Genomic DNA, 16351 nt, shown 5'->3' on the forward strand with positions numbered 1-16351 from the left:
CGGTGAACTATATGAGAGTATTGAGATCTTTTATTTTTATTATTCAACATTTTGTGATTCCAGATCTCAATCTTTTAAGTATTTACAGCTGCGCCACCTGCTCTGCGCTGTTTTTGAGAGTAGCACGCACCCCCAATAGAGCGGCAGATACTCTGTGAGTTGTGATTGCTGCTTTTGGGAAGGGTCATGAGGCATCAGTGTATTGCTCCCTGCTAATTCAGAGTCTGGGCTTTAAATTCTCTCAAAAGATTATGGGAGGAAGATTCAAATTTGGTATTGGAGGAGGGAGTGTGGGCTAGGATTCTAAAAAACATCAAGTTTGCATCTATAGATGCAAGGGTGTGTCTTCTGCAATTTAAGATTTTACATAGATTATATTGGACCCCTTCTAAATTTGATAGGCTTGGTCTTAAAGACACACCCACCTGCTGGCGATGCCATTCAGAAAATGGAGACACCACCCATGTTTTTTGGAGCTATCATTAGATCCAAGAATTTTGGCTGAATGTGCAAAGTTTTGTATGTGATCCGTTGAACACTCAAATCTCGTTCTGCCCCAGACTCTATATTTTGGGAGATGGGGAGGTCATAAATGTGAAGGATGTACATTAAAAAATAGGTTTTGATCAGTGTGATGATTGGTTGGCAGGTTATTTTGAGGAGATGGAAGTCAGATGGAGCCCCCTCGTTCCCATATGTGATATTCTCAGTTGACTTTTAGTTTGTGTACTTTTATTTTGAAATTCCTGTTCAGTTCCTGTTTCCTAGTCTTGTCATATCCTGTTTTCCCTCCATTTTTATGTATCTGGTTTTCATTGGTTCATTGTTTGATTACTTTGATTCAGTTCTAGTTTGTCATTGGTTTTAGTTAATTGTCTTGTTATCTTGTTTTAGAGTTCTGTTTGTTTATTGGCCTTTGATACCCATGTCTTGTGTATTTATACCCTCATGTTTGCCTTTGTCATTTGTCAGGTATTGTTTGTGTAACCTTGTTGTTCAGCCATAGTTTAGTCCAGTCAGTATACATGTAGTTTTGTTCCAATACAGTCTAGCCTTAGCCATAGATATTTCATGTCTAGTCTAGTTTTGCCATTATTAGTTAAGTCCTTGGTTTCTTGTTTTGTTTCCTTTCACACTGATAGTTGGGGATACTGGTTTCACGTTTTAAGAATAAACTGCACTTGGGTTCATCTTCACTTCATCATCGTCTCTGCCTGTTTCAGCAACACCGTTACACCATAGTGGTGCGAGGAGATGGAGAGGGTGGTTGCCTTCGAGGAGGAGTCAAGCATAAGGGATTTTTTTTCAATAAGAAATGCTACAATTACTTAGCATTTTGGGGGGAATCTCAAGGAGGGGCTCTGGAGGGAGTCATTAGAGTTGAGTTTTTTTAATTATACTTAATTATTGTATTTTCTTTTATATTCACGGTGGAGTGGGAGTTTGGTAGCGGGAGGGGATATTGAGAGGGTTTAATGTTAAAAGTGATCGATTCACTATATATATGTATATTTGTTTTTTTTTTCTTTGTGTTTATTTATGAATCAATAAAAATGTTAATAATACAAAAACATAGAAGCAAAAGGGTTGTGTGCTGTATATCTATTGTCCTCTACCTGGTGGTTTTTGAACAAGATGTTTTATAATGAACAGACTGAACGAAACATCCTTTGTAGATTCTATACACACAGAAGTGCCTTTCTTGTCTTTGTGTTTGTTTGTGCGTGAACGTGTGTAAAGAAAAGATTATGTTTTTTGCCAATTTCTTTGATATATTTTGATTGAAAACTGCAACCATAATGGCTGGCTAGTACAGTCATAACCTTCACAGACAAAGAGGGCTGCACAATGATTCTCAGGATAAAGAGGAAGAGAAATACAAATAAAAGACATTTAATAGCAATACTTGATATCCTGGCAAAAATTACATTATATGCAAGTCAATGCATGTGGCCTAATTAGAAAGCAGATCACACCCAGAAACCTGCATATCTGATTCTGAAGCATGATACATGTAAAGCTCAAAATCAAAAGATCATTTAAGGTGAACAGCACAACATTTCTTGCAATGCATATTTTATTTAAGATAAAATGCATTATTCACTAGATGACAGATGCAGTGTGTAGCTATTCGTAACATCTGCAGCCATATATTGTAATAATGCAAAACCTTCACTTGTAAAAAATCAGCACATTTTAATATCTAGAGGCAAATTGGTCAAAAGGCACTTAAGTATTATTTTCTGTAATAACTTCCATTCATTCTTTATTCCAGAGTTCAGCTACAAGTTTGATCAACAGTAAGCACACACACTTCTTACAATATCTGGATGCATGTAAACACTAGCAGACGCAACCAGGTAGCATTCACTCCCTGCACCTGTGTGGGCCCCTCACCTATAGGCTCAAGTTGCCCCTTGAAACTCTCACTCGAGTATGAAGTGCAAACATCCATTCAAACAGAGAAAAATGGACACACCCATGGGAGGTTTAACAATCCACGTATACACTCATTTCATGAATCTCTGCTGATAGTGTCAAAGTCCAACAAAACTGTGTATGTGGCTGTGGGTCAGAAATACAAAGGATACTTGTATATTTGGTGATGCTGGTTCTGTTTAACCCAGATTATACAGTTACATCAGTCAGTCTGTGATGTTTGTATGTCCGTCAGTATTGTGGGTGAGGGACATGTCATGTTTTCTATAATAATTTTTGTAGGGGCAAATTGACCAAACAAAAACAACAATACTAATTATAACAGTCACATGCAAGACTACATGCTTATTTTGCAGTAAACAGAGGGATAAAGCTTTAGTAATATCTGCCAACTCAGGTCAGATGAATTTATTGAAAGAATTTGGGAAAATAGTCCAAGGGAAAATAGGAGGTTAATTAAAAAAATGATATTATTATTTTTACATATACATCGTTGTGGTCTCTGTGACCCAAAACAGAACTTTTCATTTATAAAAAGTATCTTTAAAAAAATACATTTGTAGGTTGATTTCCTTAAAAACTGTAAACACTGTGGATCTGTGGTGCTTTCAAAACATTGATGTGTTTGTTTGAGTGTCCCATCCAGCCCGACACAGCAATACAATGGCATGGGTTAAAGCTGTTTGAAAACGTATTAGTTTTGCAATAAATTTGGTGGCACTTGTGGCACAGAAATTACAGCTTTAAGAGCAAGTAATTTACCATTTAACTGAAGAACGTCCAGTAAATCGGTGTGTGCAGCATAACTAAAAATGTACTACATATAGAATGTGGACACCCCATGTAATTTAAAGGTTTGGCTAGCCCTTTGATTCCATGCAGTGAAAACAATTCTAGGATATGGTATAAAATATTCTAGAAAATTGTGTTCTTCCAAATTTGGCAAAGTTTTCTATTCAAGCATGGCTATGTCCATTTGCATAAAGCGAATAAATGGCCTGCACAACCCACACCTGAACCCCAAATTCACTTGAACACCTCATGGCCCAACATAAATGCCTGACCTCACTCATGTTCCTGTGTCTGAATGGGAATAATTCATAGCACATCTTAAGCCTTCCCAGAAGAGAGATAGATAACTGTTATATTTAGCAAAGGGAGGACAAACTCCCCATTAATAACCTTGGATTTTATATTCACTGTTCAACAAGTATATTTGGTTGTGGTGTTTGGGTGTGCACATTTAGTACCGATTGAAACTACTCAGGTCTAAAATCATCATTTCAATAACATATGTACAAATGTATTCACCAATTAACTTTGTTCACTTTGTTCTCATTATTAGGATTTTACTATTTAAGGCTTTCTGTTTAAGGATCACTGGTGCATCCCTATACAAAAAATACTTAAAGTTCAATACAATTTATGCTTATTTGACAGCATTTGTGGCAAATAGGGGCACAGTGTTAAACTGTTAAACTGTGTGTGCTGAAAAGCGTGATTTTTGAGTGAAGTGCTGAAAACCCAATTTTGTGTTATAAGTTGGATTCGCAGTCTCCCATTTACTCCTTGCAACATATTATGAACTTTGTTAAACTAATTCATTATTTGAGCTGCATATTTGTTTAAAACTTCATTTTTACAGACATTTTAGGGTTCGTAGTCATTACATCGTCATAGCAATGAAGATGTAAAATTGTCTATAACTTTGCACAGAAAAGGTTAGTAAGTGATTTTATCACACTAAAATCATGTTAGCACACATAGTTTAATTGGTCTTGTGGCTATACATTTGAAACTTTGAGTATTTTAACATTTACCGATTGGCCCCTTTCACTTCCATTGTAAGTGTCTCACAGTAACCATTATTTTTGCTTTTTTTAAAGAAAAGGAGGGATGAGTCTAAATTATTTTTTGGTGGTTATCAATATTATGCCACAAATGCTGTTGATTGAGCTTAACTTGTGTTGAACCCGGAACAATCCTTTAAGAAAACTTTGAGTTGAAATGTGATATCAAAACCTAAATATATAATGTCAAAAATACCATAAACATGGCTTGAAACTTTATTTATATTTTATTTTCAATTTGTCTTGTCTCTTTTGCTTCATTTTGTTAGTTTTTACTGCATGACTTATAGTTTGTTTACTCTTTCCAATATATTTAAGTTTTATTTTAGTTTAAGTATTTTAGGGCTACCAAAATGTGTGTTAACTAAGATTGAATAAAAATGTTAACTACACTGCCTGGTCAAAAAACGAAAAAAAGTTGCATATTCTAATATTTAGTTGGACCACCTTTAACTTTGATTATCGTGGCTTTGTTTCGACAACCTTATGCAACTTCACAACATTTATTTCCATCTAGAGTTGCATTGATTTTTGGCAGAGATCTTGTATTAATGACGGAAGAGTTGAACCACGGCGTAAAGTTTTCTCCAGCTCATCCCAAAAACTTTCAATGGGTTTAAGATCAGGACTGTATGTTCGGTGTCTACATCAGTTCTGTGTGGGCGCCTCGTGCCGCCACCGACAAGGTGGCGTCACCAGGGGGCCCATGCCTAAATCTGCCACTGGGCCACTTCATGTGTGAAAATGATTCCTCATGCTCAATGACCCACTCTTTCACAATTTGAGCCTGATTCATCTTGGTATTGTCATCCTGGAATATGCCCGTGCTGTCAGGGAAGACAAAATTCATTGATGGGATAACCTGGTTATTCAGTACATTCAGGTAGTCAGCTGAATTCATTTTACTGTCACATAATGTTGCTGAGTCTAGACCTGACCAACTGAAACAAACCCAGATCATTACACTGCCTCCAGATGCTTGTACAGGTGACACTATGTATGACAGGTGCATCGCTTCATACTCTTCCCTTCTTACCCAGATGCGCCCATCGCTTTGGAATAGGATAAATCTGGACTCGTCAGACCACATGACCTTTTTCCATTGCTCCACAGTCCAATCTTTATAAATCCAACTTTAAAAATAAATTAAAGTTGTTTCTTTCTGATTAGTCTCACTAACAAGTGTCTTTCTTGTGATCACACAGCAGTTTATTCCCAATCCTGTAAGTTCTCGTCACATTGTGCGTGTGGAAATTCTCTTACTTTCACTATTAAAGATAGCCGTGAGTTCTACTGTTGATTTTTTTACGATGTGACTGCATCAAGCGTTTCGTGATCTCAGATCACAATAATTCAAGATTTTTTTCCGACCACATTTCTTCTGTGAAACTGATGGTTCACCACTATTCTTCCATGTTTAAATAATGAGTTGGACAGTTTTAACCCAATTCCACAGATTTCAGCAATCTCCTTAGTTGTTTTCATTGCTTTCATTTGCCCCTTCTGAAACACAGTAACATCTTTTCCAGTCTTCTGGCATGGATGTTTAAGAAATGAGAAGCTACACACTGCATCAGTTACAGTTAAAATAATTGTTGCCAGCTGAAACATATTAATCACTGCAATAATGATCCAATCATAGACTCTTAAGTATCTGCTTATTTAGTAAATCCAAACTGTGACTTTTATTGGCCAGGCAGTGTGTGTTGACCAGACTTCAATTCTACAGTCTTGGTTTAGGTTTTTTTTTTCTGACTGCAAATCCAAGAGCTTTTAAACTACATCCACCAAACCTTCAGACTGTTCTTAACTGGTTGCTTTGACTTTTCTTACTGATTAGACCTACTGTTTTCCCATTGCGGACCACCAAAAATCCCCAACATCCCATAGACTTGCATTAATGGAATTTTCAATTAGCCAACAAAATGTTTGTGAATTCAAAGTCCAACTGTTATCTATCACATTCATATTTAAAAAAAAAAAAAAAATGTTTTATTAATATCAGACAAGGCTTGTCCAACATCAAAGTTTGTCTTGACAAACATTACCTATCTAGTTTGACATTAATGTTCTGAGTGATTTCTGAAGACCGATCAGGAAAAAAATGAAAATTTTGTAATTTCGATTTTTGTTTAACTTTGTTGACAATAATAATGACACTTTGAAATTGGTTAAAACATACATGCTATAAAAAAATTGCATAAACTAAAACACATTTTGACCATTAATGATAGTAGTTATAGTTCATATAAAAGAACAAGTAAAAGAATGAACTAAAGTGATTTCTTCCAAAACAACAGTATGTCACAGCTGTATATACAGATCATCAAAAGGAGTCATGTGGTAAGCTTGTCATGCTCTCTCCCTGTTTTGGGGCCAGCCACAACACAGCCCTTTTTGGATTCATGATGCTCCATGTGCACATTACTCATGTCTCACTGACAACTTCAGCCTATTTTAACTCTGCAGAGTTTAGACATGCCATTGACATTCATAGCAGCTCTTTGTCATGAACCATCCTGACCTTGAGTGTTTAAAGGTGTCAGGGATAAAGACCAAACGCTGACTTGCTTGTTTGTTGTTATGTTCACACAAAGTACTTCTGGCTCCTCCTTTAATCAAACTGTTTCTTCAACCAATATGCACATTTTCATTTTTTTAATTATCCTTACAATATTGATGTTTACTGTATGTAAGATGGTGGTTTGGTAAAGTTATCAACTGTGCTATTTCTCATTTAGAGTTCCCAGAAGAGCTAAAACTGACATACGGTATGTTAGTAATATACATCATATTAAATGTAGGATTAATTCAACCAAAGATTGTGATGTCAAGGATTGGGAAACACTAATCTAGATGATTCTGTCAGTTCACCCCCACTGATGGAGATAAATGTAAGATCTTTCTATGCCTGAACTTAAGCAGCCATATTTTGTTGCATTACACAATAGACATTTGTCATATGAAGACAGTTGGATTCAATTATGTGTATTTTCTTATATAAACATAAATAATACAATAAAATAAAATAGGTTCCTTATATATGTTTTTCAGACATTATAATGGCATTTATTATTGTTGTTGTTATTGGAATCTAATCAATGATTTTTTAAGATTTATATTTTATGGACATCTCAAATATTATTGATTAATTTAAAGTAAAATAATAATAATAATAATAATAATAATAATAATAATAATAATAATAATCTGTTGTTTTACTCACTAGAAGTTTTTTTTTTTATTCTCCTTTAAGAATTTCTTGTAGTGACAGTTAAATGGTTAAAAAGGGGGGAAACAAACAAGTAGTCTTTTTTTTTCTCCCCTTTTTCTCCCCAATTTGGAATGTCCAATTCCCAATGTGCTCTAAATCCTCATGGTGGTGTAGTGACTCGCCTCAATCCAGGTGGTGAAGGACAAATCTCAATTGCCTCCATGTCTGATACTGTCAATCCATGCATTTTATCACTGGTGCATTCAAATGAACCATATAAAGATGATTGCTGGAACAAAACAATCAAATTTCCCACACATTTATGATCAGGGTTGGGAGGGTTACTTTTGAAATGTATTCCACTACAGATTACAGAATACATGCTGTAAAATGTCATTTGTAATATATTTCATTAGATTACTCAAGGTGAATAACATACTGGATTTGGATTATTTCTTCAGCACTGGTAGATTTTTCAATTGTTTTGACTATAAAAACTCTGCCAACACAGTAAGACAAAATACACGCTAAATAACATTCTCTGAAAAACCTAAATATCTTATGCAGTGTTATTTCTAAAACAAGATCAAACAAATAGTTTATATATATATATATATATATATATATATATATATATATATATATATATATATATATATATATATTACAGGAAAACAATTGTGTTTGAAAATCTGATTTTTGCTCTAATATCAAAGGTCTTACTAGAAAAAAATACATTATTGAATTTTCTTGATAAAAAAATATGATCGTGCTGGTAACATGTGCATGTAAAATGGCTAGAAATAGCATTTTAGCTTAGCGTTAATCTGACAATTTACACAAGATTTATTTCTATTTCTTCTGCTCCAAACTTACTTCAATCTTACTTCACCGCTGTTCAAATGCTCTTTGGATCGCATCATTTCTATGTACGTATAAATGTTTTCCATCTGAAAGAACTAAATATTAAATGAAATAAATAACAATAAAATGCAAAGTAATCTCTTCAGTAATTCAAATACTTTTTGAATGTAACTGTATTCTAATTACCAATTATTTAAATTGTAACTGTAGTGGAATACAGTTACTTATATTTTGTACTTTAAATATGTAATCCCGTTACATGCATTACATTACTCCCCCACCCTGTTTATGATAGGGTTGCATGTCAGGTAAATTACCAGGGGAGATGGAAATCATTACCTCAACAGTCAATGCACAGGTGTACATTGAAATTTTGGACACTTTTCTCATTCCATTGATAGAAAATAGGTTTGGTGATGAAGTCGGTTTCAGGATGATAATGCATCTTGCCACAGAGCAAAGAGTGTTACTGCTTTTCTTCAGGAAAGGCATATCAACTCAATGGCATGGCCAGCAAACAGTCCAGATCACAATCCGATTGAAATTTATGGTGGAAAATGAAGTAATTGGTCCATGACAAGACTCCATCCTGCAAAGCTGATCTGTAAACCACTATTCTAGAAAGTTGGAACCAGCTCGATGGAGAATATTATAATGTTATATAATATTATTATGTTTTTCATTAGTGAAGTCCATGCCTCAAAGAATTCAGGCCGTCATAAAACCCAGCGGAGGAACAACAAAGTACAAATTGTGATTTTTTTTTTTTTTTTTTTGGTTGATGATTCCAAAAAAAAATTCCTCTACTTGATTTGGAAAAAAATATGCCATTCATTAAAATAATGTAATTGAATTTGTTTGAGGGATGTTTAACGAAGCCAGAATGTTCAGCTAGTCTGAAAAGAGTGGGACTTTATCTTTATGGCTCTTTTTGTGCTTGTCAACTGTGTGCCTTTTCACCCAGGATCAGGTGAAAAAGGGTCAGCCAACACAGAAGGGATTTTACAAAGTACAAGGACAAACCTGAAATACAGTAAATAAAATCAACTCTCTTTCCATTCATGTGCATGGTATCAAAATTATTTCAAATGACAGTTCTTTTTCCAAACATTTTGCTCACTGAGTTCATATAATATATATGTAGGTGTTCATAACTATCACATATGCAATAATAATAATAATAATAATGATAATAAATAAATAAATAAAAGCTAGAAACCTATTCAGATTTGATGAGGATACCCATTGACATTGAGTCTGAGTGGGAAGGAAATTTGTCTGGCATTGAACGAGATTGTGCCATCTAATGTTGGTAACTGGCATCACGTTATGCATTATAAAGTAGAGAGATCCAATCTGACAATCTGCTGTAATCGGAATAAGTGACACAATGCTGCCCTATCTGTATGTATGGGAATATGCTGTTCAAGTCTCGTTGTAGCTGATTAATAGACCTTTTTCACAGACTGTGATGACACGTGTCTGCCTTATTTAGCGACATAAATCTCGCGATGTTTTTATATTATAAATTTTTTAAATATTGAGTGTAAATTTATAACATTATGCTTTGTGTTATATGGAATTCGTTTAAAAAAAATAAATAAATTACTACAGTTGTGAGGGGGTTTCAATTACAGCTGCTGAGAGAGTGACAGTAAATTTGGTATCTTCTCCCATCTGACTGTCTTAATCCGCCGCTCTCTATTTCTTACCTTTTTTGGAAAGTCATTTAAACGTTAGAGTGGATTTTTTTTTATTTTGCTCTTGGAGCAAATGGGTAAGTGACAATAATATTATCTGTGACGTCACATTCACTCCCATTGACCGCTGATGAACCGTCCCAAATGGCGCACTTCATGCGGACTTTCGGCCTCGTGGACTTAAATTGCGCGTGCTCGCTGAGTCTACGAGTCCGTAGGCCGTCCCATTTAGCATTTTAACGCTCTGAAGTGTGCTCAGCAGCGCCCCCTTTGTACCCTTGAAGCGGTCTTCCGAAAAGCCCGCATAGCTAGATCCAGGCTTCACGCACTTCAAGTACCCAGGAGTCCTTGCGAAAGGCCAATCAGACAACTGGTGTGAAGAGCGCTTTCGCTCACGGACACAGACAATTGATAACATGGCTGAGAAGAAAATATTTAAGTGTAAGTATCATTATGGTTTTTATGCCTGTGTACATTTTACCAGTTGTTACCTACAGTTTATACAAACATTATGGTCCTCGACCAGTGGTTGATGTCTCAAACATAGTAATAGCGTATATAGTAATAACTTACATATGACTTTACTGAGTCATATGTAAGTGAAGTATGGATATTTAAACCTGTAAATTAAAAACAACATAAAAAAACAAGGTACACATAAAAATATAATATAATATATATATATATATATATATATATATATATATATATATATATATATATATGTATATAAAGAAAAAGAAAATTAAACAGTAAATCAAATAATAATGACTTAATGCATTAACGACTTTTGACAAGTTATATGTTTATCTACAAAGTCAATAACATTTACTTGCTTACCCTTTCCTCCATGCATAACATCAGCATTTGTATGCATGAAAAATAATCTTGTCTTCTACGACGTCGGAGCGTATAAATGTGATTTCTCTGCATGGCAAGCCATCTCACAAACACAATAGTAAAAACAACAACAATAGGCAGCATATTTCCCGAACCGAACCTGCAGCTCCTGTCCAACAATAACCACGCTTCACGATCGAAGTCTGTCCCAAAATACTTCTCAATGCGCCCTTGTGGACTTGCGCGAGGGGCCCTATAAGTCTGCACTACATGACGTCACTGAAGTGTGGACTCTGAGGAAGTCCACAAGTCTGGAGTGTGCCATTTGGGACAGGGCCAAAGTCTATCCTGCAAACGTTTACTTCCGCGTTCCAAAAACCGGAGTGTCAAAAAGGTCAATTAGCGAGGACAGATTTTGTATAATCACTCTTCGCATCACAACTATCACTGTATCATCACAATCGCTAAAATATGTTTTACATTTGGCCAACAATTATCTGTATCTTCTGATATCATTTATGAGGTTCATTGGGGTGTTACCACGGAGCTGACAAGGTGCAAGAGAACTTTGATCTTGTACATTTAAAGGGATAGTTCACCCCAAAATGAAAATTCTCTCGTCATTTACTCACCCTGATGCCATCCCAGATGTGTCTGACTTTCTTTCTTCTGCTGAACACAAAGATTTTTAGAAGAATATCTCAACTCTGTAGGTCCATACAATGAAAGTGAATTGTGACTAGAACAACAAAAACTCAAACAAGTTAGCATAAAATATGCCAAGATTCAAATCCCAGACGAGCCCCATGAACTTTAGCAACCTTGCGCATTATTTTATTTCATCTTTCTAGTGGGACGTTCAGCATGCAAGTGTTATCTTTACCACAGGTCTGCACGGTACATAATGTTACAGTGTTATCATGTGATGATTTACTTTAGTAATGATAGATCTGCACTTTACAGTACATCTGTGCAGTTCAAAGAGGTGAAATCAAATCGCTTTGACAAGAAAATGTCTTAAAATGTCTACAATTTAGAATACAATCTTAATAATATTTGTTTCTGACAACCTTTAATAAGGAAGAACTGAATAGAATAAAATATTTATTGCCACAAACTACATGGCACTTTATTGTCAGTTAAATTGGTAAAAAGGTACAGCTATAGCCTATGCACCATACACTGACATTTTTTTTTTGTTTTGTTAATTTAACTTAATTCAATTGTGGATATTGATTCCATACAATGAAAATATGTTTATCTGGTATGAAATTCAAATGTAGGCTCTATTCAAATCCTTTATATAACGAAAGCCTAAATTACTGTAAATTAGTCAAATTAAAATAAATTGGATCTATTCAAATACCTCTATTAAACCTTGCATCTTCAATTATTAATATGAAAACACATAAGCATGTTATATATATTTTTGGCATAACTTATAAAATACGTATGGTGCTGCTGAAATTTTCTACATATCTACAAGTCAGTATATTTATGATCCCAGAGTACTTGCTTCACGAATAAAGCAAATCAATTTCTCAGTAGAAAACATTTTACCCAACCTTGGGTAAAAAGCTCCATTCTTCTCCATAATGGTAAAAAAAATTAACAATAAATTCAACATGACAGAAACTCCTCTAAATTCCAACATAACAGAACATTAAACACTAACAAGCCACCTACTTCTTTCATTTTGCTTAAAAAAAAGCATAAAAATTACTCCCAATCCAGTCCCATGCAAAGCATGCTGGAAACTGGAAACCCCCTGTCTGGTTTCAGCAAAACATTGATGAAACAAATATTATTCACAAAGTCCTAACACAATTGGATTAAGTGAAAAAATGTAATTAAGTTGAGACCAAATGCTAAAATATTGCTGCATTAGCTCATTTTAAATCAATTAATTGGGCAAGCAGTCATAATAATGTTGAGAGAACACCATCTGTTATAAGTCTGAATCCATTTAAACATTTCATTTAACTTTTTGATGACTATGTTGAATATCACTTGGACTTTACACAATATAATGATGCTCTCATCTCAAACATAAATGTGGATTTCAAGTGTACTTGTTTAGTATATTCAAAAGAGATGCTTTCAATTTTTTCAGTGTTCATACTGTAGGATATTGTTGAATGTGTAAAAATACAATAGCTCTTATGTGCTACTGTATGTACAATGCAAAGTAACATGCAAAGTACTGTATTTTACCTCTATTGTGCATTATAATCCTTAGGGCTTAAATGGAGGTTTTTCCTAAATCTTGCATGTGAGCATTTAACTTTATCCCTCTGCCAAGATCCGCTTAGCATGTAATAAGAGATTGTTATTTGGCAGACTTTTGTTCAATAACAGAGTGATTACCTAAACAGTTAATTTAGGAATTTTTGAATTATTCAGCCAATGTTATGGAAATCCCTGTACACACTTGAACTTCAAAATAGCGCATGACCTGCCAGTGTTTGGTGCCATTTATGGGCTAAAATGGGCTGGAATGAGAATGGACTTAGAAAAGCTTTTAGACACAGTCACCTGAGCTATTTATTGTTAACACATTTGCTGCTGGAATGTCCTGAAGATTGTGGTCTTACTGAAAACTAAACATACCACCTTTTTATCTGAACTTGTGTGGTTACATAGAGGAAGGTCATTGTGTCAGCACTGTTCTCTATATACAGCAGAAACAAACAGCAAAAGAGTAGAGATTCATCCTAATATGTAGTTGCCACAAAAATAAAACAAGCAATTAGTTTACTGGTAAGAAATATAGTTCAGCAAATGTTCAGGACAATTTACAGTCATTGTATTATTACACTGAACTAAAACCTCATGTTTTAATGTTACATTCTTAAGTGAGAATACACTTGTTTCATTTTGTGAACAACAATAAGAATCTCTCAAAACTCATACTTTTTGAAGACTTAAAATACTGTATAGTTTTAATTACATTTTAAATCCCCAGCAGGTGGCGTAATTGTACAACAAGTTTTTTCCTCTCTCATTGGGAAGTCTAATGTCACCACCTTAGAAAATAAATAAGTATTCAGCACACTCCTTTGATCACATTTAAACTAAGAAAGGTCTAATACCAATGTAACCAACTTCATCACTGGTTACTTGATGTAGTTCTGGGTGGGCATCTTCTGTTAAAGTCCATATATGAGCTGTTTCCAAACAACATTCCTGTTAACTGTGAAACACATCACTGGATACATTAACAATATATATACTACTCTCAAGACATAAAACATAATAACACTAGACATCCATCACCTTAAAATGAGCTTTACAAGCAGAACACACACACACACATACACAAAGAAAGACATCAGGCAAATTTAGTGTAAAGAATACACAAAGGATGTTTCATTCAGTCAGTTCATTATAAAAAATATTAGTCAAAAATATCCCGGTTTAGAGAAATCAAAGCTTTGCTGCCTGTGAGAGAGCACAGATGGATCTTACACAACATTTGTAACTTGCAAATTTCTTCTATCAAGGACTGAATACTGTAGCATGTTGTACTGCTGCTTTAACAGCTTAATATGCTTCAACAGTAGCTACTAAACTGATTGCATTAATTACATTGCTCTATGGAATGCTTGATTCTGATTGGTCAATGCTGATAATCTATGGTCAAAATGTTTTGTGTTTGAGCACAAAACTGTACATTTTCTACTTTTAAACAGAGTTAAGAACCCTTTACAAAAAGGCATTCACATTAGTTAACATGAACAAACAATGAACTGTGACGTAATGAAGCTAGGAAGCAAGTTGCAAGTTGACAATTAGTTTATTGACAGTCAAATTGAGAAGATAGGGGAAAAGTCCGGGGTGATGGTCTAGTGGCGCAGAGTCTCCAATGGTCAGATGATCGTGGTGAGAAGAGTGAAGAGAAGTGTTGAACAGACACGTGAATCCGGGTAACAGCAAACAGGACACGAAACAGGGACAACGAGAGAACTGGACTGGAACTCTGAAGAGCGAACAACACCGGACATCACAAACAACGATCTGACAAGGAGATGAGAGAGTGGTGAGAATTTAAAGGGAATGGGAATGAGTAACAGCTGGTGAGAGGAGTGATTGCGGCAGAGCGCTAATCATGGTACAAACAACACGCCCACACATACACGCACCCACACAACACACACTAAGAACAAGGCACGAGACAAGGAAGAGACATAGGATTAAATACCGTGACAGTACTCCTCCCCTAGGAACGCCTCCTGGCGTTCCCAGGCTCCCTTACCTGCCGATTGTAGTCATCGATAAGGGAGTGATCCAGAATGTCTCTGGCCGGTACCCAACCTCTCTCCTCCGGACCGTAACCTTCCCAGTCCACCAGGTACTGAAATCCGGCCCCTCCGCCTTGAGTCCAGAATACGGTTGACCGAATAAGTAGGTTCCCGCCTCACGAAGTCGCGGCGGGGGAACCGAACCGGCGGGTTAATGCGGGAATAAAAGACGGGTTTTATTTTGGATACATGAAATACGGGTGAATTCTCCTGTACGCTGGAGGAAGGTTGAGGCGGACTGCCACCGGACTAACGATCTTGGTGACAGCTTAACGGGCCAATAAATTTAGGTGCAAGTTTATTAGATAATGAACGTGAGGAATGTTCTTAGTAGAAAGCCACACTTTTTGACCAACGACGTATACGGGAGGCCTAGACCGGTGGCGATCAGCTTTGGCCTTGGTGCGTGACCCCACTTGGAGTAGAGTCTCCGGGCCCTAGTCCAAGTGCGGTGACACCTCTGGACGAAGGCGTGAGCGGAGGGGACCGCGACTCGGATTCCAGACTAGGAAAAATAGGTGGCTGGTAACCTACACTACACTCAAACGGAGATAGGCCCGTGGATGATACTGGTAACGTGTTGTGGGCGTACTCAACAAAAGACAGTTGCTGACTCCATGAGGAAGGATTCTTGGATACCAAACATCGTAACGCTCTCTCCAGATCCTGGTTGGCTCGCTCAGATTGACCATTGCTCTGGGGATGAAACCCTGAGGACAGACTAACAGTCGCTCCCAGTAATTTACAAAATTCTCGCCAAAATTTGGACACAAATTGGGGTCCTCTGTCAGAGACCACATCTGTCGGGAGGCCATGTAGCCGAAAGACGTGGTCAATGACAATCACCGCTGTCTCCTTGGCAGAGGGTAATTTGGGCAAGGGAATGAAGTGGGCCAGCTGAGAACCGGGTCCACCACGGTTAAAACTACCGTGTGTCCCTGTGAGGGTGGGAGGGCGGTGATAAAATCTAGAGCTGATATGGGACCAGGGTCTCGATGGCACCGGCAGCGGTTGAAGTAACCCGCCTGGGGGTCGATTGAACTCTTACCAGTGGCGCAGACTGAGCAAGCCAAAACAAAACTGTGAACGCCACGAACCATCAAAGGCCACCAGAATCGTTGCTTGACTAAAAACTTAGTTCGA

Source organism: Xyrauchen texanus, chromosome 26, assembly GCF_025860055.1.
Source record: "Xyrauchen texanus isolate HMW12.3.18 chromosome 26, RBS_HiC_50CHRs, whole genome shotgun sequence".
In the NCBI taxonomy this organism is placed as follows: domain Eukaryota; kingdom Metazoa; phylum Chordata; class Actinopteri; order Cypriniformes; family Catostomidae; genus Xyrauchen; species Xyrauchen texanus.